This window comes from Schistocerca serialis, chromosome 5, assembly GCF_023864345.2.
Source record: "Schistocerca serialis cubense isolate TAMUIC-IGC-003099 chromosome 5, iqSchSeri2.2, whole genome shotgun sequence".
In the NCBI taxonomy this organism is placed as follows: Eukaryota; Metazoa; Arthropoda; class Insecta; order Orthoptera; family Acrididae; genus Schistocerca; species Schistocerca serialis.
In genome coordinates this window covers 734,152,897-734,180,083 of record NC_064642.1, presented here as the reverse complement: position 1 = coordinate 734,180,083, position 27,187 = coordinate 734,152,897, and positions in this window count along the sequence as shown.

Below are 27,187 nucleotides of genomic sequence, written 5' to 3'. Positions count from 1 at the left end.
AGCAGCGCCCTTCGTTACAGGATCATTTAGTAATCGCGAAAGCGTTACGGAGATCATAGATAAACTCCAGTGGAAGACTGCAGGAGAGACGCTCAGTAGCTCGGTACGGGCTTTTATCAAAGTTTCGAGAACATACCTCCACCGAAGAGTCAAGCAGTATATTGCTCCCTCCTACGTATATCTCGCGAAGAGACCATGAGGATAAAATCAGAGAGATTAGAGCCCACACAGAGGCATACCGACAATCCTTCTTTCCACGAACAATACGAGACTGGAATAGAAGGGAGAACCGATAGAGGTACTCAAGGTACCCTCCGCTCACACCGTCAGGTGGCTTGCGGAGTATGGATGTAGATGTAGATGTGATGCACTGTCGTTGACGGAAAATTTTTGGGAGCTCTAACTAGATTTCAGACTGCTGAGGAGAGGTTGGTGTTCTACTTTGCGTCACTCTGTGTTCGCGCCAATATCCCGTTTTATAGCTTGTGGGGTTATCCCCACCAGGCTGTACAGTTTATAGGTAGGCGTTTCCCTCGAGCAACCTGTTGTTGTTCTGCATCCATCACTGAGGCAGCCTCCACATGGCTGCTATGAACAGAACGGCACCAAACTGGGCAGGCGTGCTCAGCGGCAGAGAAACATAATGAAATTGCCGATGTTCTGAACACAGCCGGGTGGGCACCCTCTGCTGCTCGTGAGCTTTCTGATGATGTTACTGCGGGCGAATACTTCTTGTTTTGTGTTTAGGCAGTGCTTCCTAAATGTCAGCGACAGTCCAGCGTGACCCCGAGATATTCCGGATTAAGACAGTGCTCCACCTCCATGCCATCGCATAAGGCTTTTAATTTTATGTTGGCGTCTCTGTTTCGCACGCAAAAAGCGCATACTTGAGTTTTAGCCGTATTCTGTTTTTAGGTACTTGTTTTGGTACTATGTTCCAAGAGAGTAAGGTTCATGTGTTAGATACCTTTCTGCTGTTCCGAAACCTTTGGATTGAATGTAAGCGCCGGATCGACAGTGTAGATGAAGGTTTTTGTTTGTGAAAAGAGGTTGTGGCTTCTGATTACTATAAATACGGGGTTATTACAAATGATTGAAGCGATTTCACAGCACTACAATAACTTTATTATTTGAGATATTTTCACAATGCTTTGCACACACATACAAAAACTCAAAAAGTTTTTTAGGCATTCACAAATGTTCGATATGTGCCCCTTTAGTGCTTCGGCAGACATCAAGCCGATAATCAAGTTCCTCCCACACTCGGTGCAGCATGTCCCCATCAATGAGTTCGAAAGCATCGTTGATGCGAGCTCGCAGTTCTGGCACGTTTCTTGGTAGAGGAGGTTAAAACACTGAATCTTTCACATAACCCCACAGAAAGAAATCGCATGGGGTTAAGTCGGGAGAGCGTGGAGGCCGTGACACGAACTGCTGATCGTAATCTCCACCACGACCGATCCATCGGTTTTCCAGTCTCCTGTTTAAGAAATGCCGAACATCGTGATGGAAGTGCGGCGGAGCACCATCCTGTTGAAAGATGAAGTCGGCGGCGCTGTCGGTCTCCAGTTGTGGCATGAGCCAATTTTCCAGTATGTCCAGATACACGTGTCCTGTAACGTTTTTTTCGCAGAAGAAAAAGGGGCCGTAAACTTTAAACCGTGAGATTGCACAAAACACGTTATCTTTTGGTGAATTGCGAATTTGCTGCACGAATGCGTGCGGATTCTCTACCGCCCAGATTCGCACATTGTGTCTGTTCACTTCACCATTAAGAAAAAATGTTGCTTCATCACTGAAAACAAGTTTCGCACTGAACGCATCCTCTCCCATGAGCTGTTGCAACCGCGCCTAAAATTCAAAGCGTTTGACTTTGTCATCGGGTGTCAGGGCTTGTAGCTATTGTAAACGATAAGGCTTCTGCTGTAGCCTTTTCCGTAAGATTTTCCAAACCGTCGGCTGTGGTACGTTTAGCTCCCTGCTTGCTTTATTCGTCGACTTCCGGGGGCTACGCGTGAAACTTGCCCGCACGCGTTCAACCGTTTCTTCGCTCACTGCAGGCCGACCCGTTGATTTCCCCTTACAGAGGCATCCAGAAGCTTCAAACTGCGCATACCATCGCCGAATGGAGTTAGCAGTTGGCGGATCTTTGTTGAACTTCGTCCTGAAGTGTCGTTGCACTGTTATGACTGACTCATGTGAGTGCATTTCAAGCACGACATACGCTTTCTCGGCTCCTGTCACCATTTTGTCTCACTGCGCTCTCGAGCGCTCTGGCGGCAGAAACCTGAAGTGAGGCTTCAGCCGAACAAAACTTTACGAGTTTTTCTACGTATCTGTAGTGCGTCGTGACCATATGTCAATGAATGGAGCTACAGTGAATTTATGAAATCGCTTCAATCATTTGTAATAGCCCTGTATGTCCGCGGCTCGTGGTCTTGCGGTAGCGTTCTCGCACGGGGTCCCGGGTTCGATTCCCAGCGGGGTCAGGGATTTTCTCTGCCTCGAGATGACTAGGTGTTGTGTGTCTTTTATCATCATTTCATCCTCATTCACTCGCAAGTCGACGTAGTGGCGTTAAAGAACTTGTGCAGCGGCGGCCGAACTGCCCCGCGAGGGGTCTCCCGGCCACCAATGCCATACGCTCATTATTATTACTATAAATATTACGGAAGGCTGGTGCTAGGATTCAACGTTGGAACAGGTCGCTTTTTCGTATTCTGAAGAGAGTTCCCATGAAGCTGGTAAATTCATAATCTCTCGTCAACTGATACAGTTTGTGCAACACGTGTTGTGCTGGACAATATCATAAGCTGCGGAGAGATTCACCAATACTGCTCCAGTAACCAAACCCCACTGAAAACCATCCTCGATATTCTGTCAGACTGAGGATTTGTGCTGTACAATTTTTATTTGGTCTAAATACAGCTTTTTGTGGGATCATTTGTGGCACGGTGACGGGGCTGAGACGATGAAGCAATATTCTTTCGATGATTTTATAACGATGACACAAAGGGAAAACAGGGAGAAAGTTCTTGGCATCGCAAGCTGCCTTGTCGGATTTCAGTAAGGCGGTGACCCTTGTCCTTCTCCAGATTTCAGTACTCTGCTGTCGTGTTATAAATTTATTACGAAACTGTAGTATCAGTTCTGCTGCTACACGTTTTCTCCCCCAAATTTTCCTTCGTTGACTGGACTAGGAACAGGACAACACATTCGATTTATGTGTTGCAGCACTGGCCACAGTGATCTGCTGACGGCTGCTGGAGGGAGTCGGGGCCGCAGGACACCGGGGGTGGACAGACGACCGGCGCCAGTGATCCCTTACATCACCCTTCTCCCCCTACCCCCCCCCCCCCCCTCCCATCCGACTAACCCCTCTACGGCCCGCGGCAGCGCCACCTGCTGTCTCTCCCACGGACAGCGACCTACCCGCAGCGGGAACCACATCCCATTCCGCGAGCCGTAATGGCTCACTCTTTGTGCCCACAATCGCTGCAGAATCGGCCACTTTCTGCGCTCGCCACATTCAATTTCTGATAGAAATCGGCATTCCTTATTCAATCTCCTCTGCAAATGCGGTAACGGACGGGATGGATTGAGAAGGTGCAAGGGTGAACAGTGGGGTGAGGGAGGGAGTATGGAAGAAGGGCTGAAGGGGGAGAATCTGCGGATACTGAATCGCCGCTTGTGACGATGAGAGAAATGAACCAACCTTTCGTTTTCCCCGCTTTCTGAAACCTGCTATTCAACTGTCACCACATCTGCGTGTCAGCAGCTTTATAAAATGTCGTGATCACTTCGACAACTACATGTACTTGTTGTCAAATTCATTGGTAACAATTTTAAGCACATAATCTGTCGTGTGAAATTTTTTGGGAGAAGGTTATAGTTGCTAAATATGCACTGAAGGACTGTATCACGCGCTACGTTGTAATGTGGATGCTTACTCTTACCATTTGAGAGCATACGTTATCAAATATCTCAAGTAATATATTGTTTGCTCCTAGCCTCAATGCACAAAAAATTAGTCAGTCCTAGATAAATCATTACAATTATCCTTTAGTACGGTGTAATTCAGCCTGTGGACGTGATAACCGCCGGGATTCGGTTTGGAAGTGAGTCTAAAAGTCTGTGCAAAAAACGTCGCATCCACGTTAAGTCACTCCCTGAGGGTTTGATCGCACAATTCCAAAAAATTGTGGGGATGCTGTAGTCGGCGTTTTACACACTGTTACAACAGATTTTCTACGTTGTTAATGTCGGAAGATTTTGCAGGCAAGTTGAAATGTAATGTGTAAGACGACATAGAGAAGGACATCGCAGCATTAGGAATTTCCGCACGGTGGAGGGAGGCTGCGAGAGATAGAAGGCAGTGGAAGCAGACCGTTGATGCAGTGCGTGGTCTACAGGGCCTCTGACCGCTGAGAAGAGAGAGAGAGTGAGAGAGAGTGTGTCAGAGAAGCAGTCACATGTTATTCCACTCCGATGAACTTTGCTGTTGTCGTCTTTATGTGCCTGTATCAGCAGTGGCATCTCACGAGGTGACCGACTGGAAACGTTCATTGCATGCGGTTCCCATCACAATGATCTCTCGCTGAAAGGTTAGGATGGACCTTCATCCGCTGCCTGTCAGTGTTTAAAAGCGATTTCAGTTCACAAACCGTGAAACGTCTTTCCGGACAGTCTGTCATGATCTTCTACCGACCGCAATTCTGACTTAATGCTATGTGGAGATGTACTTTTACACATGTTGGGAAGTATACCGTGGAACACCAACAAATCCAGCAACTTCACAAACCGTATGGCCATGAGCACGGCGAAACAAGTTTGCACGATTTTGCTACTGTGTCACGTCCTTACATTTACCCCTGTAGCCGCACAAAGTCCGCTTGAAATCAAAATGTCTCGCTGACCGTTACTGCGTTACTCTCACGCTCGAGCAGAGGAAGGCAAGCGCGTTTGAGCATGTGATGACTGCAGCTTCTGCAAAGGCTTAACGACACACCTGTGCGTGCACACGAGAGTGACTAACTTCTCGTACCCCGAGCTTCTATAAATCTGTTGTAGTCTTGAAGGCAGTAAAACTACACATATTCTTGCTAATACGAAGACATATCAGCAGTCAGTTCTGACCAAGATTTTTGGGCATCTTCCCCTTGGTCATCAGCTGATGGCCAGATCCCTATACTAGGGATTCCCACTTAGGATTCCGTTTCCTCAATTGCCAGACACGTGGGATGTTTGACAGAAACGACGAACTTCTGCAGCTCCCTATTACTATCACGGCTAGACACTTCACTGCATTGCTCACGAATACACTAGGGACACCGCAGAACTGTACCGGTACACGGTACACATCGTATCTTATGACTCCAGTTCCACAGAGTAACAGTTGGTATCACTAAATCCACACAAATAATTGGATGCTGTGGTTTCATGGTGGGCGAAATAGATTTATCGTAAGGTCTCAATCGTAGGTAAAGGAAGAGTCAGACAAGTTTAATTGGTAAGATAAAGGGGAAAATGGAGAAGGTCTACGAACAAAGCCCTGGGGTGATACAACTTAAATACTGCTCAACAGCGTCAGTCCCGTACGACATAAGAATAACGGAACTAAGAAGAGAACGAATTATATGTTTGACTTACGGATATGCTCCAAAACCTGAATTACAGACGCTTGAACATACCAGCTATCCTGCAAAGGTACACATTTTCAAGAACAAGTACAAACGGGGGAATCTATGATCCTACTAGAAACCATTAAGACGCTCCCGAAGGGAATGGGAAGAGAAAGACTAGTAAATTACATATGCATATAAGCAGCCACGCTTTCCGCGCTCCAAACGCAAGCGGAACGAGAAGAATGCCTTATAAGTATGCCTTAAAATGGTAAGCAGCCTCCGCCACGCACTTCATAGTGATTTGCTGCGTATGGGTGAGGTTGTGGATGTGGGTACCTGCCAGTCTGACTGGAGTAGATTTATCCACAAATTCGAAGTTAAAATGCGCTTAATTTTCTCTCATTTATCAATAGAAAGCATATTGCATGTGAAACACTAGGAATAAGACACTATACAATCCCTTGAAAACGAACGTTTGTTCGGTACCGCGTTATAGTGTCACCGATGTAACAATACTTTAGATTCTTTCTCAAAGGAAATTTTAGTTGGGTATGAATATCACACAATCCATTAGAAAAATATGTTTGTTCCGTATCGCATTAGAGTGTGACCTTGAAAAGAATATTTTCGTTTGTTTCCCAAAGAGCTCTGAAGTTACTGACAGACCAGCATGAACGATTAATACTATCTTCGGCGGTGACGGCGTGCGGTAGTTTGTATTAGAGATATTTAGATAGATTGTATTAGTGTTCCACTCTGTTTCTACAAAGCGACTGCTACGGTCGCAGGTTCGAATCCTGCCTCGGGCATGGATGTGTGTGATGTCCTTAGGTTAGTTAGGTTTAAGTAGTTCTAAGTTCTAGGGGACTGATGACCACAGACGTTAAGTCCCATAGTGCTCAGAGCCATTTGAACCATTTGTTTCTACAAATTCACTAAGCAAAGAAAACACAACAGTTGGAAAAATCTTTTACTGAGAACAAAGCTCGGCTCTTCGTCGGCGCAGTCTCCGGCATGCAAGAAAATTTCTGCTGAAGATATATCGTTAACGAGCACAATGTGATCAAAAATTTCAAATACGTGGATTACCTTTACATCAGTAAAATTCAGTTAATTTGTTTCAGGAATACGTATCATCCCTACATTACCTCAGATCCGTATATGAATTCATTTTGGACTATTCAATGACAAGGAAACGAAGCTACTGTATTTTATGCTTATTTGAAGAATTCTGTTATATTATCCAATCTGAAAAATTGAGACCGTTTCTTGGCTGCTGGAAGAAGTAGATACTAACGCGCGTATCCCATCCTCAGTGATGGAATATCCAGTCAGGTGTGATATAGAAACACTTCCCAGCTTGAGAAAGTAGTTGCCAGAACAGATGTGGAGTCCCTTGTAGTTCATGGAGGACATGGAAGTCTTAAGAGAACACACCAGTCCCTTCTTCTTGGGGTATCACGTGGAATATTCTAGTTAGTTACTCTACCTGTGACTAGGGGTCGAACATTCCTATGCTGGCTACGCGAGTCACGTTTTAACATTGCAGATAGTCGCTACACCTACTGTAGCTCCTGCATTTCGACTTGGTGTGCATCTAGACAAATTTTTAATACGCTAGATACCATAAATCAAATGTAATGTGTTGAACTAAATGGACCTTAACCAAGTTGGCACAGTACCAATAGGAAAACGAAGCACACTTCCAGGTAAATGAGTGAAATTCATTAGATCGTAGCACTGATTGCTATGATCTTGATACAACATGAGTGACATACGTACAAGGCATACTTGTTATGGGCAACAATGCAACACATACAATATGATGCTTGTTACGCTGGTGGTGTCTGTGTGTTTCATAGAACTTGCGTTATACTTCTTGCAAAGCTTTCCCCGGTGTGTCGAGTGTTGTGACAATGCCATCATTTAATGTTTTGTTGTTCCGGGCTGGATGAGGAGAGGGTGATATGATAGGTGGGTGGCCACTTTCCTCTTACTACAACACCAATGCACACGTGGTTAGAATACACTGTATTACAGGAACCAATGAGAACTTCAATGATGCCCAACCTGTTCTATGGTTCTCTGGTTAACAGCAATCAGCTAACGCGTTTTAATCATTGAATCTTGTGGGTGTCCATACCACTACGGTATTCAATGACAGATGGCTATATGCGAGGCGGCGACTACCACTATGGAAGACTAGAGCACAGTGCGACGTATTGAGGTGCAATGCGAACTGAGTACCGATGCGACGCAGTGAGGTACTGAGATTGAGAGATCGAGACAGCTCGGTCGTCGTCGGCGGCGGCCTTTATGCACGTTGCCCAGGGGGTGTTATCGGCGCGTAGCCTGGGGGCGTGTATTGGTCTTCTCTTGTCATAGACGCGCTTAGTTCTGCGCCTGCTATACAATGCTTCCTACTGCCGACCGGTGTACTGGCGAAGGCGTACGCCAGCTCATCGAGGAGCTAATATTTACCACAAGCAGAAAGTACTGATAGGACAATAATTACAGCGTAGCTGAAAGAAGAATCCATTCAATAAAACGAATGGTTCCCGAATTATTTGAGACAGTCCTCAAAGGCAAGACCGTGATTACGTTGGTCCCAACTTAGTTGGGTTCAGTTGCGCTGAGCACATCCGGACGTGCGGAGTTCCCACCTCGGACCCAGCTCCGAGTTGTCCATTTAAGTTGTTGGTAGCAGTCGTGCTGTCATAGACCGCGTTGTTATCACAACACTGTAGTTGTCTCTTGCAGTCTCTGTCAGGACGTGTCACCACCGTCATCAAGCCCACTAGGCAGATGTGTCCAGCTTAGTAGCTCACGGGTTCCTACTGGGAAGACAGGAGCCACAGTATACTCGTGTAGCCCTCAGGAACAGTACATCGGTACGCCCCATTCAGATACTTATGGATTTCCGGTAATGACACGACGATTGTCTCTGGTAGGGTACGTTTACACCTGCGCACCTTGTGGCTAATTGCCGTGGGGCTGTAACTTGCCCCCCCACGGAAGTAGGGGGGGGGGGGGGGGGCAGTGTGAAACACTCGCAAGAACATGTTGAGGAAGAGACGTGCACCTAAACGCGTGCCTCTACTTGCGTGTGGGGCAAGAGCCGTCACACAGCGGCTAGGTGCAAGGGGCACGTGTGTAAACGCACCGTTGTTCCCAAGAATGTGTTCTAGCGTACCCTGGACTTCACAGTCATTCGCTCGAAGTTAATCTCACGAACCTACTGCGGCGGCGCGGTTCCTTCCGTCCTTTACGACGGACATGCACCTACCTGTTAACATTGTCTCAGCAGATCATCAGTAGGGAAGCCGAACAAAAACCTACTGTACTTCGACGTGAACCAGGCTGCAATTAATGTCATTAACATACGTTTCGGGATAAAGTTTTCACACGAAATGAAAGGTTGGAAATTTATGCTTTATTTATTCTGAAACTTAGGAGAACAAGTATTACTGCCAAGCCCGTGCTAGTCTTAACACAGTCACTCGCAATCCCTTTCACTCACATTAGCAAGTTTAGATGTTGCATTTCCCGAAAACGTAATAGCTACAAAAATACAGATTGTTTTTGAGAATGCGCGCCAAATATTAAGTCTGTCGGTATCTAACGCAATCACAGTTTTTAGCCACAGACCTGCTCAATACGCCACGCGGAATATATGTCTTTTCTCGTTACATAATTCACTTAAAAATTCCGAAATTTCTACCCACCCATCGGAATAATTTTGCCATCACTTTACCACACTTTTGATGTATGAAACACTGCTATATCCGACAACTTATCGTTTCTATCGGAACTACTACTACACACGTCCGAACTGTTTCATGGCTATGCTCCGACTCTTCTTTAGAATACTCAAAGTCTTCTCTACCAGCAGAGAAAGGCGCGCGCAGAATATTGCTTTACCATTGGTCAGTTTACTTAACAGCCAATAGCGAAACAACATTCTCCCGCGTCATCACTGACCAATCGCAAAATAGTAAACCTAACGACTGCACTTTTTACCGACGTAATTATCTAATATGCTGAAGTTTTGCTTATGCACAAACTTATGTACTATTGTTATTTATACCTGAAGTAACTTTCCCTTTACCATAAACTTACTTACAAATCTATTCCACAAAAATCCCCATCGTCCATATCCATACCTCTTCGAAATGTTCCCACACTCAATCCTACTACATAACTCGTTAAACAATTACCTTCATATTAACCACACTCAAGCATCATTCACAGTGCTAAAACACATTTATAACATTTTAAATACACAAAAAGACATAACACTTTATGAAAATACTAGAACGGTTTATGAAGAACATTCATCACTTTAGTGCACTATTGTGGGCACAATCGAAACTAAAATCACAGTCCCCCTATCCAATATTGTCCTCTATCGGCTGATACATAAACTACGTTCGCATCCAGTCTCGCGTCACCATCTGTCACTATCCAGCTGAGACACATCTCCCACTTAACCGCCTCCAAGGCAGGATCAGTATACGGCGCTACGCCTCACTATGTGTTGAGTGCTTTCGTCACCCAGCGTGTGGGCGGCTGTTATGCTTATGCTCTCCCTGAAAAGCCCTACAACCTCTGGTTCTTTGAGTTTATCTAGGTCCCATATCCTTAAATTCCCACCTTTTTGCAGTTTTTTCAGTTTTACTTTACAGTTAATAACCAATAGTTTGTGGTCAGAGTCCACATCTGCTTCTGGAAATGTCTTACAATTTAAAACCTGGTTCCTAAATCTCTGTAGTACCACTTTTCAAATGTTTCGATTCTCTTCTGTTCCGGTTTTCCCACAGTCCATGTTTCACTACCATTCAATGCTGTGCTCCAAACGTACAATCTCAGAAATTTCTTCAAGTTAATACCTATGTTTCATATTAGCAGACATCCCTTGGTCAGGAATTCCCACTTTGCCTGTGCTACTCTGCTTTTTATGTCTTCTTTTCTAGGTAGAAGAATTCCTTAAATTCATCTACTTCGTGATGGCCAATCCAGACATTAAGTTCCTCCCTGAGATCACCGAAGTTAAGCGTTGTCGTGTTGGGCTATCACTTCGATGGGTGACCATCCAGTATGTCGAGGCGCTGTTGGCAAGCGGGGTGCGCTCAGACTTGAGAGGCAAACTGAGGAGCTACTTCATTGAGAACTCTCCGAAACTGACTTACGGCCAGGAGGGCAGTGTGCTGAACACATGATCCTGCGTATCCGCGCCCAGTGACGCCTAAGGGCTGACGATGACACGGCGGCCGGTCGGAACTGTTGAGCCTTCAAGGCCCGTTCGGGAGGAGTTTAGCTTTTAGTTTTTGGTATCCTTTCACCCTGAATTTTAATTCCACTCTTGAACCTTTCTTTTACTTCCGTCATTGGTTCTTCGATGTATGGGTTGAACATTAGGGGAGAAAGGCTACATCCCTATGTTCCACCCTTTTTAATCGGATGACTTCGTTCTTGGTCTTGTACGCTTATTGCTCTGTCTTGACTGTTGTGCGTATTGTATATAACCCGAAATTTCCTATAGCTTACTCCTACTTTTCTTAGAATTCCGAATACATTGCAGCATTTTACATTATCGAACGCTTTTTCCAGGTCAAAAAATCTTGTGAACGTGTCTTGATTTTTCTTTAATCTTCTTTCCATTGTCAGCCACAACGCTAAAATTACCTCTCTGGTGACTTTTCGTTTCCTAAAGCCTAACTGATCATCATCTAATACGCTCTCAACTTTTTCCCAATCTTCTGTATATTGCCGGCCAAAGTGGCCGTGATGTTAAAGGCGCTGCAGTCTGGAACCGCAAGACCGCTACGGTCGCAGGTTCGAATCCTGCCTCGGGCATGGATATTTGCAATGTCCTTAGGTTAGTTAGGTTTAACTAGTTCTAAGTTCTAGGGGACTGATGACCACAGCAGTTGACTCCCATAGTGCTCAGAGCCATTTGAACCATTTCTTCTGTATATTATTCTTGTCAGCAACTTGGAGTCATGAGCTGTTATGCTGACTGTGCAATAATTCTCGCACATGTAAGCTCTTGAAATCTTCAGAGGTGTATGGATAACGTTTTTCTGAAAGGCAGATGGTATAGCTCCAGACCCACACATTATACACACCAACGGGAATATTCGTGTTCTTGAGACTTCCCATCCCCTCCTCCCAGCGTTTCTCTTCGGTATCGATCCTTCTTTCTTGGCCTATCACGTCATCAGACAAGTCTTCTCCCTCAATGTACTCTTTCTACCTATCCGCTCTTTCCTCTGCATTTAACAGAGGTTTTCCAATTGAAATCTTAATATTATCACACTTGCTTTTAATTTCAGCGAAGGTAATGTTGACATTTCCATATGTTCACTTAGTCCTTCCAACCGTTATGCCTTTCTCGATATCTTCATATTTTTTCCTGCAGTCATTTCGCTTTAACAGCGCAGAGCTTCCTGTTTATTTCATTCCTAAGTGACTTGTATTTCTGTATGCCTGAATTTCCCCCTTTCATCGATCAGCTGCAGTATTTATTCTGTTACGCATGGTTTATTCACAGTTACCTTCTTTCTAAATGGTCAAATGGCTCTGAGCACTATGGGACTTAACATCTGAGGTCATCTGGTCACCTAAAACTTAGAACTTCTTAAACCTAACTAACGTAAGGACATCACACACACATCCATGCCCGAGGCAGGATTCGAACCTGAGATCATAGCGGTCGCGCGGTTCTAGGCTGAAGCGCCTAGAACCGCTCCCCCACACAGGCCGGCTACCTTCTTCTACTGTGCTATCTACTGAGATAATCACTAACGCTGTATCTACAGTCTCAGAGAACTTCAAACGTATTTCTTTATTTCTCAGCATCTCCATATCCCACTTCCTTGAGCACTCATTTTTCCTGCCTACGGTGTTACACTTCAGCCTACTCTTCATCCGTCTCCCTCTACTCCTGGGTTCGCCTTACAATCCAGTATCTGATTTCGGAATCTGTGCCTAACCATGTTGAAATGTAACAGAGATATTCCCGTACATCCCGACCTTTTCCAAGTACAGCTCATCCTCTTGTGACCCCCCAGGGGGTCCACAACTCTTTTGTGGATACGTGTGTAGCGAGCACGGGACCCCGAGCTAATGTGTCCTTCCTTCCTTTCCGGGCTGCATACCTTCCCTTTCCGCATCCTTCCCCATCTCCCATCTTGCCCCCCCCCCCCTCATCTCCACCTCTTTCCTTCCCTTTCTCCCGCTCTGGGAGTATGTTTTGTGCCTACGTCCGGAGACGGTCTCTCGAAACTGTAACAAATTCTTTGCTTTCTCTGCTTGCAAGTCTTCGTCTTTCCCTTGTCCTTCTCTTTTCCTTACCTCTTCTTTTTTCCCTTTTCTCCACTGCGGCGTTTGAGACCTCTCTCCTTTCCTTTCCCTTTCTCTTATTTCCTCCCTGTGCGTGTCTGAAGGCCGACCCATGCATTGTCATGCTTAGCCGGTGATGGGGTAACGCGTAATTCCCCGCCCCGGGTAGAAGGGTATGACATGTACGTATCCCCTGGTAACGGCCAGGCCCAGGGAGGGGTGATTACCCGAGCTGATACCTTCCGAAAGTGCCGATTGGTCCCTCTGTGCGTTTGTCGGGAGGTGTGACCTGAGGTGCGAACAATCACCTATGGCGGGAGTACCCTCAGAGAGGGCCCCCACAAGGAAGGAGCGCGCCATCGGAGACGCCGGTAATCATGGGGGATACTTTCGCAATGGTTTCCTCATCTTCTACTATGTCAGCTCACAAGCGTAAGTTCAATGAGTCTCAGCCACAGACAGTCCTTCCATCGTTGCCACAGTTCCGTGTTGTTTCTCGGTCTGACGAAGGTCACGACTTCTCCACGGTCAACCCTTTCATTATTCAGAAAGGTGTCGACGCAATTGCAGGTGTTCCAGATTACGAAATGGCACCTTGTTGTTAGAAACAGTCAGTGCCCTCCAGGCACAAAAATTGCTGCGTACTTCACTGCTACACACCTTCCCTGTCCAGGTGGAACCGCACCGTACTTTAAATTCATCGCGTGGGGTCGTTTATAGACGCTCCCTCGACGGATTTCCCGATGAGGAAATTCAACACTACCTGTCTGAGCAGGGCGTAACCGCTGTTCATAGAGTTGACACAAACATCATTCCAACCCGTACTGTCTTCTTGACATTTGACAAAGTTCAACTCCCATCGAAAATCAAAGCAGGCTATGAGATAATTTCCGTTCGCCCTTACATCCCAGACCCTACGCGTTGCTATCGGTGTCAGCGGTTCAGTCACACCAGCCAGTCCTGTTCCAATCCGGCCAAATGTGTTACATGTGGCAAGGATGCCCATGAGGGTGCTTGTCCACCTCCATCCCCTCGTTGCATCAACTGTATGGGTGACCACGCTGCTTCCTCTCGAGATTGCCCCATTTTTAAAGACGAAAAGCTCATTCAGGAAATCAGAGTGAAGGAAAAGGTGTCGACCTTTGCTGCTCGAAAATTATTCGCCAGTCGACAGCCCACCGTGCCTCAGACAGGAAAATACAGCACTGTCCTTGCCTCTCCTCGGCCAACAAAGGAGGTGGCCACCCAGACTTGTGACCTTACCTTTAGTGCCACTGTCGTCAGATCGGCCAGCGCAAAGATCGCCCATTCAGCCTCCCCACATTCGCCTGCCCACTCTATGGCTCACCCTTCATCGGGTTCTGCTAAATCTCGAGCCCAAGTCAGACGCCAAGACTTCGAAAAAAGAGCATACTCGTGAAGATTTTTTACGTACCCCAACTTCACAACCATCGGTTCCTCCTTCATCTAAACATCATGTTTCCAAGAAGGCTAGTAAGAAACCCAGTTCATCTCCTTCTCCGCCAAGGCGTGTCTCATCTACAGTACCACCTGGCGGTATTCGCCCTCGGCCGTCATCTGTGTCGCCGAGGCGCACTGCTGGCGGCCAATCAACTGGCCGATCGCTGGTGGCAGGAACTGCTCCTGAACAACCTATGGATCAGGATCTTCTGCCTTCGGCTGAATGCCATTCCATGCTGTCGGACGCAAGATCTGAGCAGTCGCTGAGTTGACGGGAACCTTGGTCACATTCCTCCATTTTCTGCTCACCCTATGTCCATTATCCACTGGAATATCCGCGGCCTTCGAGCCAATCGGGATGAATTGTCGATCCTCTTACGATCCTACTCGCCGGTCATCTTCTGTCTTCAGGAAACAAAGCTGCGTCCCCATGACTGCTTTGTTCTCCCCCATTTTCAGTCCATCCGATTTGATCTCCCCTCTGTTGAAGGCACTCCAGCACATGGAGGACTCATGATTCTTCTCCATGATACTCTCCCTTATCACCCAATCCCCTTAAACACTTCCTTCCAAGCTGTCGCTGTCCGTCTTTCCCTTTCTGGATATACCTTTCCTCTTTGTACTGTATACATTCGATCGTCCACACCAATGGCACGAGCTGATCTCCTTCACCTTCTTGGTCAGCTTCCACCCCCCTATTTGCTGGTTGGGGACTTCAATGCCCACCAACCGCTTTGGGGATCTCCACATCCTTGTCCGCGTGGCTCACTATTGCTAGACGTCTTCCACCAAGCGGATCTAGTTTGCCTCAACACTGGGGACCCCACATTTTTGTCCGCCTCCACGACAAATTTCTCTCATTTGGACCTTTCGGTCGGTACTGCTCCGCTAGCTCAGCGCTTCTAATGGTTCGCCCTTGATGATACACACTCGAGTGACCACTTTACATGTGTCCTTCGACTGCAGCCTCAACAGCCATATATGCGCCCGCGACGCTGGAAGTTTGGCGAAGCCGATTGGACACTTTTTTCGTCTCTAGCGACATTCGATGACCGTCACTTTCCTAGCGTCGACGATGAGGTCACACATATTACAGACGTTATTATTACAGCTGCGGGATGTTCAATACAATGCACCTCCGCATTGTCCCAGCGCCCCCCAGTTCCTTGGTGGAACGCGGCATGCCGTGACGCAATACGTGAGCGGCAACGTGCTCTTCGCGTTTTCCGCCACCATCCTACTTTGACCAACTGTATCCGCTATAAGCAGTTCCGAGCGCGATGCCGTCGCGTCATCCGCGATAGCAAGAAGGAAAGCTGGAAATTCTTTACTAGCTCATTTAACACCTTCACTCCCTCCTCGGAAGTTTGGAGTCGGATTCGACGGTTCTCAGGCGCGCCTAGTTTCTCCCAGGTCTCTGGGCTCACTGTCGTGCATGATACATTAGTGGACCCCGTCGCAATTACTAACTCATTGGGTCAACACTTTGCTGAGATTTCGAGCTCTTCAAATTACCCGCCAGCGTTTCTCCCGATGAAACGTGCAGCGCAAGTGCAACCTCTTGCTTTCTCCTCTCAAAATCGCGAAAGCTACAATACTGTTTTCTCCAGGATCGGATGGTATCCACATCCAAATGTTGCTGCATTTATCAACCCATAGTCTGCGTTACCTCCTTCGCCTTTATAATCGAATTTGGACCGATCGTACTTTTCCCAGACGATGGCGGGAAGCTATCGTCGTTCCTGTTCCGAAACCTGGAAAGGACAAACATCTCCCCTCTAGCTATCGCCACATTTCTCTCACGAGTAGTGTATGTAAGGTTTTGGAGCGTATGGTGAATTGCCGTTTAGCTTGGTGGCTGGAATCCCGCAGTCTTTTAACACCTGCCCAATGCGGTTTCCGAAAGCATCGTTCTGCAGTTGACCATCTTGTTTCTCTCTCCACTTATATCATGAACAATTTTCTCCTGAAACGCCAAACAGTAGCAATATTTTTTGATCTGGAGAGAGCATACGATACCTGTTGGAGGACAGGCATCCTCCGCACACTGTTCTCTTGGGGCTTTCGAGGTCGGCTGCCCCTTTTTCTTCGCGAAGTTATGTCAGAGCGCACATTTAGAGCAAAGGTGAACACTACTCTCTCCCGTACTTTCTCCCAAGAATACGGGGTACCCCAGGGCTCCGTGCTGAGTGTTGTACTGTTTGCCATTGTCATAAATCCAATTATGGATTGTCTCCTTGCTGATGTCTCGGGCTCCCTCTTTGTGGACGATTTTGCGATCTACTACAGCTCTCAACGGACCAGCCTTCTTGAACGACGTCTTCAAGGATGTCTCGATCGCCTCCACTCTTGGAGCATCGAAACCGGCTTCCGTTTTTCTCCCAGTAAGACCGTTTGTGTTAATTTTTGGCGACGTAAGGAGTTTCTTCCACCCTCCTTACATCTAGGACCTGTCAACCTTCAGTTTTCGGACGTCGCTAAATTCTTGGGTCTTATGTTTGGCAGAAAACTGTGCTGGTCCTCCCACGTTTCCTATCTTTCGGCTCGCTGTCTGCGATCCCTCAACACCTTCCGTGTCCTGAATGGTCCCTCCTGGGGAGCGGACCGAGTGGTCCTTCTCCGCCTCTATCGCGCCTTAGTGCGCTCGAAATTGGACTATGGAAGCATAGTTTACTCCTCTGCTCGGCCGTCTATTCTTCGTCGTCTCGACTCTATCCACCACCGTGGATTACGTTTAATGTCTGGAGCTTTTTACACCAGCCCTGTGGAAAGCCTTTATGCTGAAATTGCTAAACCTCCGCTGTCCAATCGGCGAGCAGTCCTTCTGAGTCGTTATGCTAGCCGTCTGTCTTCCATGCCTGCTAATCCAGCCCATGACATTTTTTTTCGACGCCTCCTTTGATGTAGGGTATGCAGGCCGCCCCTCCTCCCTACTACCACCGGGAGTCCGCTTCCGTCAACTGCTCCATTCTCTTTCCTTCCGCTTTCCTAAAACCTTCTTGACAACTTGGGGTACAGCACCACCTTGGCTCTGTCCCCGGATCTGCCTGCTCCGTGACCTTTGTCAATTTCCCAAAGATGGTACCCCTTCACTTGTTTATCGTCGGGAATTTGCTGCTCTATGTGCACAAATGAAGGAAGCCACATTTATTTACACTGATGGCTCGAAAACATCGTTAGGTGTAGGGAGTGCCTATATTGTTGGCGACACCCCAAATCAATTTCGGCTTCCCGACCAGTGTTCGGTTTATACTGCGGAGCTTTACGCTGTTCTCCAGACTGTTCACTACGTCCGCCGCCATCAGCGGATACAGTATGTTATCTGTTCAGATTCTCTCAGCTCTCTCCTCAGTCTCCAAGCTCTTTACCCTGTCCACCCTCTGGTCCACCGGATTCAGAACTGTCTGCGCTTGCTCCACCTGGGGGGTGTCTCGGTGGCGTTCCTCTGGCTCCCGGGACACGTTGGTATCTGTGGAAATGAGGCGGCCGATAAAGCGGCCAAGGCTGCAGTCTCTCTTCTTCGGCCAGCTATTCACTCGATTCCCTTCGCCGATCTACGGAGCGTTTTATGTCGTCGTGTTGTTCTTTTATGGCACGCACATTGGTCGACACTTCCCCATAATAAATTGCGGGACGTGAAAGCTCTTCCTCGTGCTTGGACCTCTTCCTCCCGAACGCGTCGTCGGGAGGAGGTAATTTTAACTAGACTCCGGGTAGGGCACCGTCTTTTTAGCCATCGACACCTTTTAACCGGCGATCTTCCCCCACTCTGTCCCCACTGCTCTCAGCTGTGGACGGTAAGACACCTTTTAATTGAGTGCCCCTATTTTACTCCGTTACGCGCGCGTCTACAGCTGTCGCCTGATATATCGTCAATTTTAGCAGATGACACGCGCTCGGCCGATCGCGTTCTCGAGTTTATTAGTGCCAGTGAAATGACGTCAGTCATTTGAAGATTTTTTTGGGGACAACCAACCCCTTTCCGTAGTGGATTTTTAAGCCTTCCTTCTGCTTTTAGTTTCTCCAATTGTTTGAGTTTCGCTCCCATTGCTGCTGGTTTCCATTTTCGGTTTTTACTGTTTCCTAAGTCACGGACCGGGCGCTAATGACCATAGCACTTTTGCGCCCTGAAACAAAAAAAAAAAAAAAAAAAAAAAAAAATCCTCTTGTGATTCTTGAACAGAGTATTCGCTATTACTAGAAGAAATTTGTTATAGAACTTAATTAATCTTTCCCCTCCCTTATTCCTAGTACCAAGTCCATATTGTTCCCCAGTCGGCCGTTGTGGCCGTGCGGTTCTAGGCGCTTCAGTCTGGAACCACGTGACCGCTACGGTCGCATGTGTGTGATGTCCTTAGGTTAGTTAGGTTTAAGTAGTTCCAAGTTCTAGGGGACTGATGACCACAGATGTTAAGTCCCATAGTGCTCAGAGCCATTTGAACCATATTGTCCCCCAACCCTTCTCTTCTATTCCTTTCCCTAAAACCGCATCCCGGTTCCCCATGACTATAAGATTTTCATCTTCATTTACGTTCTGATTTTCTCGTTCAATATCCCCACACACTTCCTCTATCTCCTCACCTGCGCTTGCGACGTTGGCATGTATACCTGAACTATTGCTGCCGGTTTTGGTTTGCTGTTGATTCTGATGACAACAACCCTAACAATGAATTGCTCACAGTAACTCACTTCTGCCCTAACTTTATAGTCAACCCTGTTCCCGTTATATCCTTTTTGGCTGCTATTGATACTACCTTGTACTCATTTCACCAAAAACTCTTGTCTTCCTTCCATTTCATTTCACTGACCCCCACTATATCTAGACTAACTCTTAGCGTTTCCTTTTTCAGATTTTATAGCCTCCCTGCCTCCTTCAAACTTCTGACATTTCACGACCCAGCTCGTAGAATGTAATCCTTAACATTATGGCTATAAAATATAAAATGATAAAAATGTACTTGGGTTCAAGGAAAGGAGGGTATTGTTAAATGATACAGCAACGACAGTCAATGGAAATCAGAGGAAAATGACTGCTCAAAGAAAAACCGGTACAAGCTGTAGTTCCTGGAACAGAGAATCAAAAGTGAAATGACATATTCTTGGAACTTTAATCTTTTGTCGAAACTAATTATGTAATAGATTTAACTTTATTTCGTAGAGTTAACAGAAATTTAATGAGGTAAAAAGGGTGCTTTTCAAGCGCTGTCGGGCAAAATGCGAGTGTTTCGTTTGATGACAAGACCTTGGGTGTATTAGCAGCTACAGATGCGTATTGAGGGACAGTGTGTTGAAGTTAGTCTGCGGATGATTGTCGCTCTGTTAGAGCCTCTAGATATGCGTAGAAACTTAAAGTTCTATGAGTAAACGTGATTCGCAGTGTATAAAATCGAAGTCTCGTGTGAACATTAGACAGTTATTTGCTTCATCCATTCAGGTTTAGAGAGATTATGCGTGCCTCTCGTATTCAAAAACCGCGTGGCGATTGGATTCTATTTTTAGGAGGGCTAATCTGTCTTGGATTAGCCTGATGTGTGACAGAGAAGAATTTGTAGAAGAGTAAATAGGATTTTGATGCTTCTAGGTGATGGGTAAAGGAAACACTGTAGCTGAAATGTTAGTATTCTGTGCGTGTGACGCAAACGAGATTTGATAGATGAGTTCTTCCTTGAAACAATAGTTCCATGACTCCAGCAGGTGTTCCTTTACTACATCACCGTATCAAGTACCTTTTTCAATTACGGGGAAGTGGGTTGCAGCCACAAATAAATCGTTTACGACCATTTTCGGTTTACCTACACTTCTAGTTTACAGGCCACGTTGTGTGGCGGACAATAAATACTGAGACAAAAACGAAATCTACCGACCCCTCCGAAACAGTAGCTTGGACGGAGAGCGAGAATTAACTTTATCTCACTTATGGCATTACACATACATATCTTCTCAATTTAATTACTCTAACCAATTGATTAAAATCTTTTGTAAGCGTTTTCTTCAAAGTCCATGTAGCCCTCAGCGGACTATTCAATTTATTCCACAAATGTTTTACCTTGCAGAGTTCTGTTACGAAGTGTTTCTGTATGTACAGTGTCCATAATCAGAGTTCCAGTTTCAAAATGCTTTAGAAAGGGAACCACAGCTCAGAATGACGTCAAATTGTTGTTGTGGTCCTCAGTCCAGAGACTGGTTTGATGCAGCTCTCCATGCTACTGTAGCCTGTGCAAGCTTCTTCATCTCCCAGTACGTACTGCAGCCTACATCCTTGTGAATCTGCTTAGTGTATTCATCTCTTGGTCTCCCTCTACGATTTTTACCCTCCACATTTCCCTCAGTACTACATTGGTGATCCCTTGATGCCTCAGAACATGTCCTACCAACCGGTCCCTTCTTCTAGTCAAGTTGTGCCACAAACTCCTCTTCTCCCCAATTCTATTCAATACCTCCTCATTAGTTACGTGATCTATCCATCTAATCTTCAGCATTCTTCTGTAGCTTCTATTCTATTCTTGTCCAAACTATTTATCGTCCATGTTTCACTTCCATACATGTCTACACTCCATACAAATACTTTCAGAAACGACTTCCTGACACGTAGAACACAATATTATTGACGGAGGGGGATACGTCATGGAACAAAGAAAATTAACGACAACTTGAACAGCAAATGGCGCTCGAAGCATCAGAACACACGCACCGACAGACGCACAGCTCACAGCTGTTTACAGTATGCGTCCGAGACGCCCAACACGACTCGATGAAGGACCGAGTCTTGCAGGTAAAGATCTTTTACAAGGACGGTGATCGTGCACAGGTACCCCTGCAGAAAGTCAGGACACTCTAGGGTACTAAGAACGACATTGGTATGATGTCTGCTAGGGGTCTGGAGAAAATGATTACAAAATTCTAAAAGAATCGTCATTTTAAGCGCATTGTGGCAGAGGGATGAAAGAAGTTGATCCAACGTCTGTCGCAGATGTCGCCACAGCATTGTGGAATGGGTCGAAAGGTGGTTTGCTAACATGTATTGTACTGGGAATTCCCCGAGCGTTGGGCGTGCCTGCAAGTGTATAAAATGCTGCGAAACATTCTGCATCGCTATCCGCACAAGATCACCTATAATCACGAGTTACTTCCTGCTGATCTGCCACAAAGGCAAATGTTCGCTCTGGAATTTCCTGTTCGCGTAGAAGTAGACAAGGATTGGTCATAAAACATTCTGTGGACAGACGAAACCCATTGACACCTCCAAGGACACATTAATATGCAGGACTGTAAAGTACGACCAAAGGAAAATCCGCAAGCAAATCAAGAGGTGGTGCGGGTTGACAGCATCTTTGTTGTGGACCCATAATTTTTCGAGGAGTCCTGCGGTCCTATTACCCATACCGTCACTGGTAAACACAGTGAGAGTTTTTTACCCACCAACGTCATTCTAACCCTTCGACAACGTCTGAGTGTGGGTTGCATCATTTGGAGGCAAGATGGCGCTCCTCCGTACGTTGCACCGCCAATGGAGCGACTGCTGCAGAAGCACTTTGGAAATGTTATAATTACCAGCCGTCACTTCCCGAAGGTCTGGCCATCCAGGTCACTTGATCTTAATACGTCTGACTACCGGCACTGCGGCTGTCAGAAAGACGTTGTCTTCACTGCTACAATTACGAGCGTAGCTGAAATGAAGGCACGCATTGCGCAATGTAATCTGAACGAGACTCCCGATACATACTTATCTGTTGTGGAACATTGAGAGGTGGCTCACCACTCAGTCAAACATATGTTTGTGATTAAACAAAGCGACGGCTTGCAACATGCTGTTCTCGACTGCAAATTTGCGGCAGAAAACGGTGGACAGAATACTGAATACGTTTTGCGCTAATCTGACGACGGTTAGAAACCGATGTCATTTTCCGCGATAATTAGTGAAGCAGACGAAATGAATTAAAATTTGTGCTGCGGTTTTGGTCTCAGAACAGTTAAAATCCTTGCCACGGGGGATTTATTTACCTAACTGTGTCGGTCATGCGTTTCTGGATGAGGTATCGAATATATTGCTTCCCCCTACTTATACCTTCCGAGGAGATCACGAATGTAAAATTAGAGAGATTCGAGCGCGCACGGAGGCTTTCAGACAGTCGTTCTTCCCGCGAACCATACGCGACTGCAACAGGAAAGGGAGGTAATGACAGTGGCACGTAAAGTGCCCTCCGCCACACACCGTTGGGTGGCTTGCGGAGTATAAATGTAGATGTAGATGAACACTATGGGTGGTTTAGTGTGCAAATCAAACCATAACGGTCGTATTGCGATTTATCTCTCATTTGTAGACGACCCCATACACATTAAGATACTTACAGTACCAGCTAATTAGTGAGGCAGACGAAATGAATTAAAATTTGTGCTGCGGTTTTGGTCTCAGAACAGTTAAAAACCTTGCCACGGGGGATTTATTTACCTAACTGTGTCGGTCATGCGTTTCTGGATGAGGTATCGAATATATTGCTTCCCCCTACTTATACCTCCCGAGGAGATCACGAATGTAAAATTAGAGAGATTCGAGCGCGCACGGAGGCTTTCAGACAGTCGTTCTTCCCGCGAACCATACGCGACTGGAACAGGAAAGGGAGGTAATGACAGTGGCACGTAAAGTGCCCTCCGCCACACACCGTTTGGTGGCTTGCGGAGTATAAATGTAGATGTAGATGAACACTATGGGTGGTTTAGTGTGCAAATCAAACCATAACGGTCGTATTGCGATTTATCTCTCATTTGTAGACGACCCCATACACATTAAGATACTTACAGCACCAGCTATTGATAAAATTTTCGTTTTTTTTTTTCCGTGACGTTTTACCCTGCGTCGTTCTGAAAACTCGTTCTGTTCATATAGCGTTTTTAAATTGGAACTTTAAATAAGGTCACGTTTCGCAAATTAGCTTGTTGAGACGGTGGTTGGATTATCTTACCACATTCCTTTGCGTGAGTTCATGCGCTGTTACTGCCGTCGCCTCTCCACCGAGCATTTTGTAACTACTTGGGACCATGTTACGTTGCAATATGTGGCATGTTCGCAACTTCCGGTTGAGGAATTTCTTGGAAAATGCGAGATTTTGCGTACTACGTGATGAAAGGTACCTTCTGTGACAACTACTCAGTAACAGTGTAAAATTAGATTTTTATTGATATTTTTCTATTCGCATCAATTTTAACACAAGGTCGATACACATTTGGCATGCGCATGCAGAACGATTTTATGAATAACAGACAGGACTGAATTACTGCGGAAGCAAAATATCACCCAAGAATTTCCGGAGCGACGGCGAAGTCTGTCGTAGGCAGTGTCTATGATCCATCCGTATCTACACGCCATGGCGGCTTCAGTGACCCTCTGCCCTTAGTTTCCCCTCTAAGTCATGTACCGAAGACCCTTGACCAGTGTTCACAGACTGTGCTCAGCTCAATAATAATTTGTCTAACTAGAAATACAGTTAACTTGACATCTCTGACGAAGACGAAAACCACAGTACACGTGCGAAATTAGAAACAGGTTATGAGAGCTCTCCCCTCCTGCTCCTCCCCCCCCCCTCTTTCTCTGTCTCTTTCTCTCTCTCTATCGCTTTCTCTCTTCTCACACATGCCAAATACTCACACCACTTAGAATAGATATGATTTCCAAAATAATTTATTGATTTGCAGAGACCGTTATTAAACCAATATTTCAACCCTTGCTGCAAGCATTCTTATTCATTTTCAGCAACATTCATTGTATATGTTTACTTTCAGAGCTATTAGGTGTTATGAGATTGTTTTCTTTTCGTTTTTTTCTTGTCCGTCCAGCAAGACCAGTTTCTAAATTTTGTCCTAAATAAAATCGTGTCATGTGATTCTATTCTTTGTGTTTATTTAGTACTTGTGTAAACTAGGCTGTTTGTCCTTCAGGTTTCATAATTTTACTGAAGGCTTGCGTCATCAGACTGTCATACTTGATCCACCCCACCCCCACACATAGAACAGTTGAGAAGTTGTAATCTTACCCTCACAAACATAACTATTAAATTTCCCTGTTTCTGTACAAGTTTTGAAAGCTTAGAGATTCGGAAGATATGCAAAGGAAAAACTTTTTACGTATCTTCATTTTTTTCTTCTTGTTGTTGGCTGCAGTTCTACCGTCTAGGGGTAATCCTTGAGGCTGAAATTTTGATTTTTGGGTTCCTCTTGAACTGAATAATTTATGAAATTCTACCTGTTGCGATGATTTTCTTTTATTTTGTGCCATTCTTCTATATCACACTCATTTCACAGTTTCCATTTTCATAAAACCATCAATTATATTATTCTTGACATAATTAAGTAAAACACATGCGTTTCCATCAGAGGAATTCCCACTACTCCTTACATTCCGCGGCACTCACAATATTCAAAAGAGTCTACAAAGGAAAAGCGCTTACTAACTTTCTTGAGAAAAGAGGAATTTCCACCAAGTTATATGATTACTTTACAAATGAGTCCAGAAATAAATTTAATAACTGGGGTTATATAGTGCAATTAATAATAGAAATTTTAAGTATGTCACATATTTCGAAATTTCAAATATTTCTAAAAGAAGAGTAATTTAAAACTTCCTTGTAGATTAGTTTGGGTAGCTCAGTTGGTAGAGCACTTGCCCGCGAAAGGCAAAGGTCCCGAGTTCGAGTCTCGGTCCGTCACACAGTTTCAATGTGCCAGGAAGTCTCATATCAGCGCACACACTGCTGCAGAGTGAAAATCTCATTCCAGAGTAATTTTAACCGCACGTACAGAGTGTAACAAATCAATTTCTTTTAATACATTTTAGTCTGAAATATCATCCACTGTATACAAAACCAAATGAAATTGTGTCAGTGAAACTGCCTAGAATGTTCACCTACACAAGAATCGATAATGTACATGGTATCAGCTATTTCTATTAAAATAGGTTATGTTTGAAAAGGGTGTCGCATTACAAAGTTTGGGACTATATAAGCACCTTCGCATGTGGTTCACTATGTTTCATAATTTCTGGAAGGCCGATGGGCTTCATGAATAAAACTGAAGAATGAATTTCGCTGACTACGGAAGTATGCAGGGGACACACTGTTGAGGTTTAGGCAATCTCTTTGATACCCTTAGATGACATTTACCTACCTTCTGGCGATAGACGAGCTGAAAGCCTGAACTGACGTCGATGTTTCTCATAGGCACATTTCTAACGTGCTCAAGAAACGTGAGTGGGAGATGCCTAAAGTGTTTTCGAACTTGTCGGTCTTAGAGGGACACTTTACCATTTTATTGACGCATGTGTCAATTCTGAAGACTCACGTGATCATACCACATGAGTGAGCGAGAAAGAGTTGAAAAAGCTTAAAACAATTTTCTGCTTAAGAACAAGTTCAAATTTCATCGGATGGTTTTGAACGGTTGCTAGGGGTTCAACCCTGTATGACTGAACAAAAGTTGCTGTCACGCTGCACTCTAAAGGGTTCCAGCCCCACGGTGCCCTTAGAGCAGGTGTGGCAGCACTGGTCAGATTTCTCAATAACATCGTGAAGTTGGTAATCGCAGAGCAAGCTGTCGTTTTCGACTCCGAAGTATGTGGGAAACAACGCAGCAAGGGATGGGGTGACTTCATTGACGCCCTTTATACCACCCCTGAGGCCCTTCCGCGTCCATTCTGAGCGGCAGTGCGCCCGAAATGTTTTCCTCGGCCACACATAAAACGACGTGATTTCAGTGGTTGGTGTCGCGCTTCTTGGTCTCCATCGCAGAGTCGTGAATGTAAGGAGTGAAATGTGGGTAAGAGCGGATGTGACGACCTTACCATCGTGCGAAACGCCCACGGTGGTGTTGAAAAGAATTGTGGCGAATTTTGGTGCCACTGTGGCTTATTAACCCATCTTATGCTTCACATGAAACTCAGGGTTCTGGCCTTTTTTTTCGCATATGTCGGCACCTTGAAGCATTACTGAGCCCGAGTATGATGTGGGACGCTACGCTTTTACCCCGAAAAGCTGTTCATGTCTTTGAGCCAGATTTGGAACTCAGGCCTATCACTAGCTGGTTATTCCGAGGTTTCGAAGAAAAGATCCTTTAATTCTGAAACTTCCTGGCAGATTAAAGCTGTGTGCCGGACCGAGACTCGAACTCGGAACCATTGCCTTTCGCGGGAAAGTGCTCTACCAGCTGAGCTACCCAAGCACGACTCACGCCCCGTCCTCACAGCTTTACTTCTGCCAGTACCTCGTCTCCTACCTACCAAACTTTACAGAAGCTCTCCTGCGAACCTTGCAGAACTAGCACTCCGGAAAGAAAGGATATTGCGGAGACATGGCTTAGCCACAGACTGGGGGATGTTTCCAGAATGAGATTTTCACTCTGCAGCCGAGTGTGCGCTGATATGAAACTTCCTGGCAGATTAAAACTGTGTGCCGGACCGAGACTCGAACTCGGGACCTTGACCTAGTTCTGCAAGGAGAGATGTTGTAAAGTTTGGAAGGTAGGGGACGAGGTACTGGCAGAAGTAAAGCTGTAACGACGGGGCGTGAGTCGTGCTTAGGTAGCTCAGTTGGTTGCCGGCACGGTAGCTCAGCGTGTTCGGTCAGAAAGCCGGTTGGCCTCTGTAATAAAAAACTGAGTGGAAGGATCAACCACCGAACTTGAACAGGATGTCTTGCGACGTCCGCAACGACCAAACACAACGATAAAAAAAAAGTTGGTACAGCGATTGCCCGCGAAAGGCAACGGTTCCG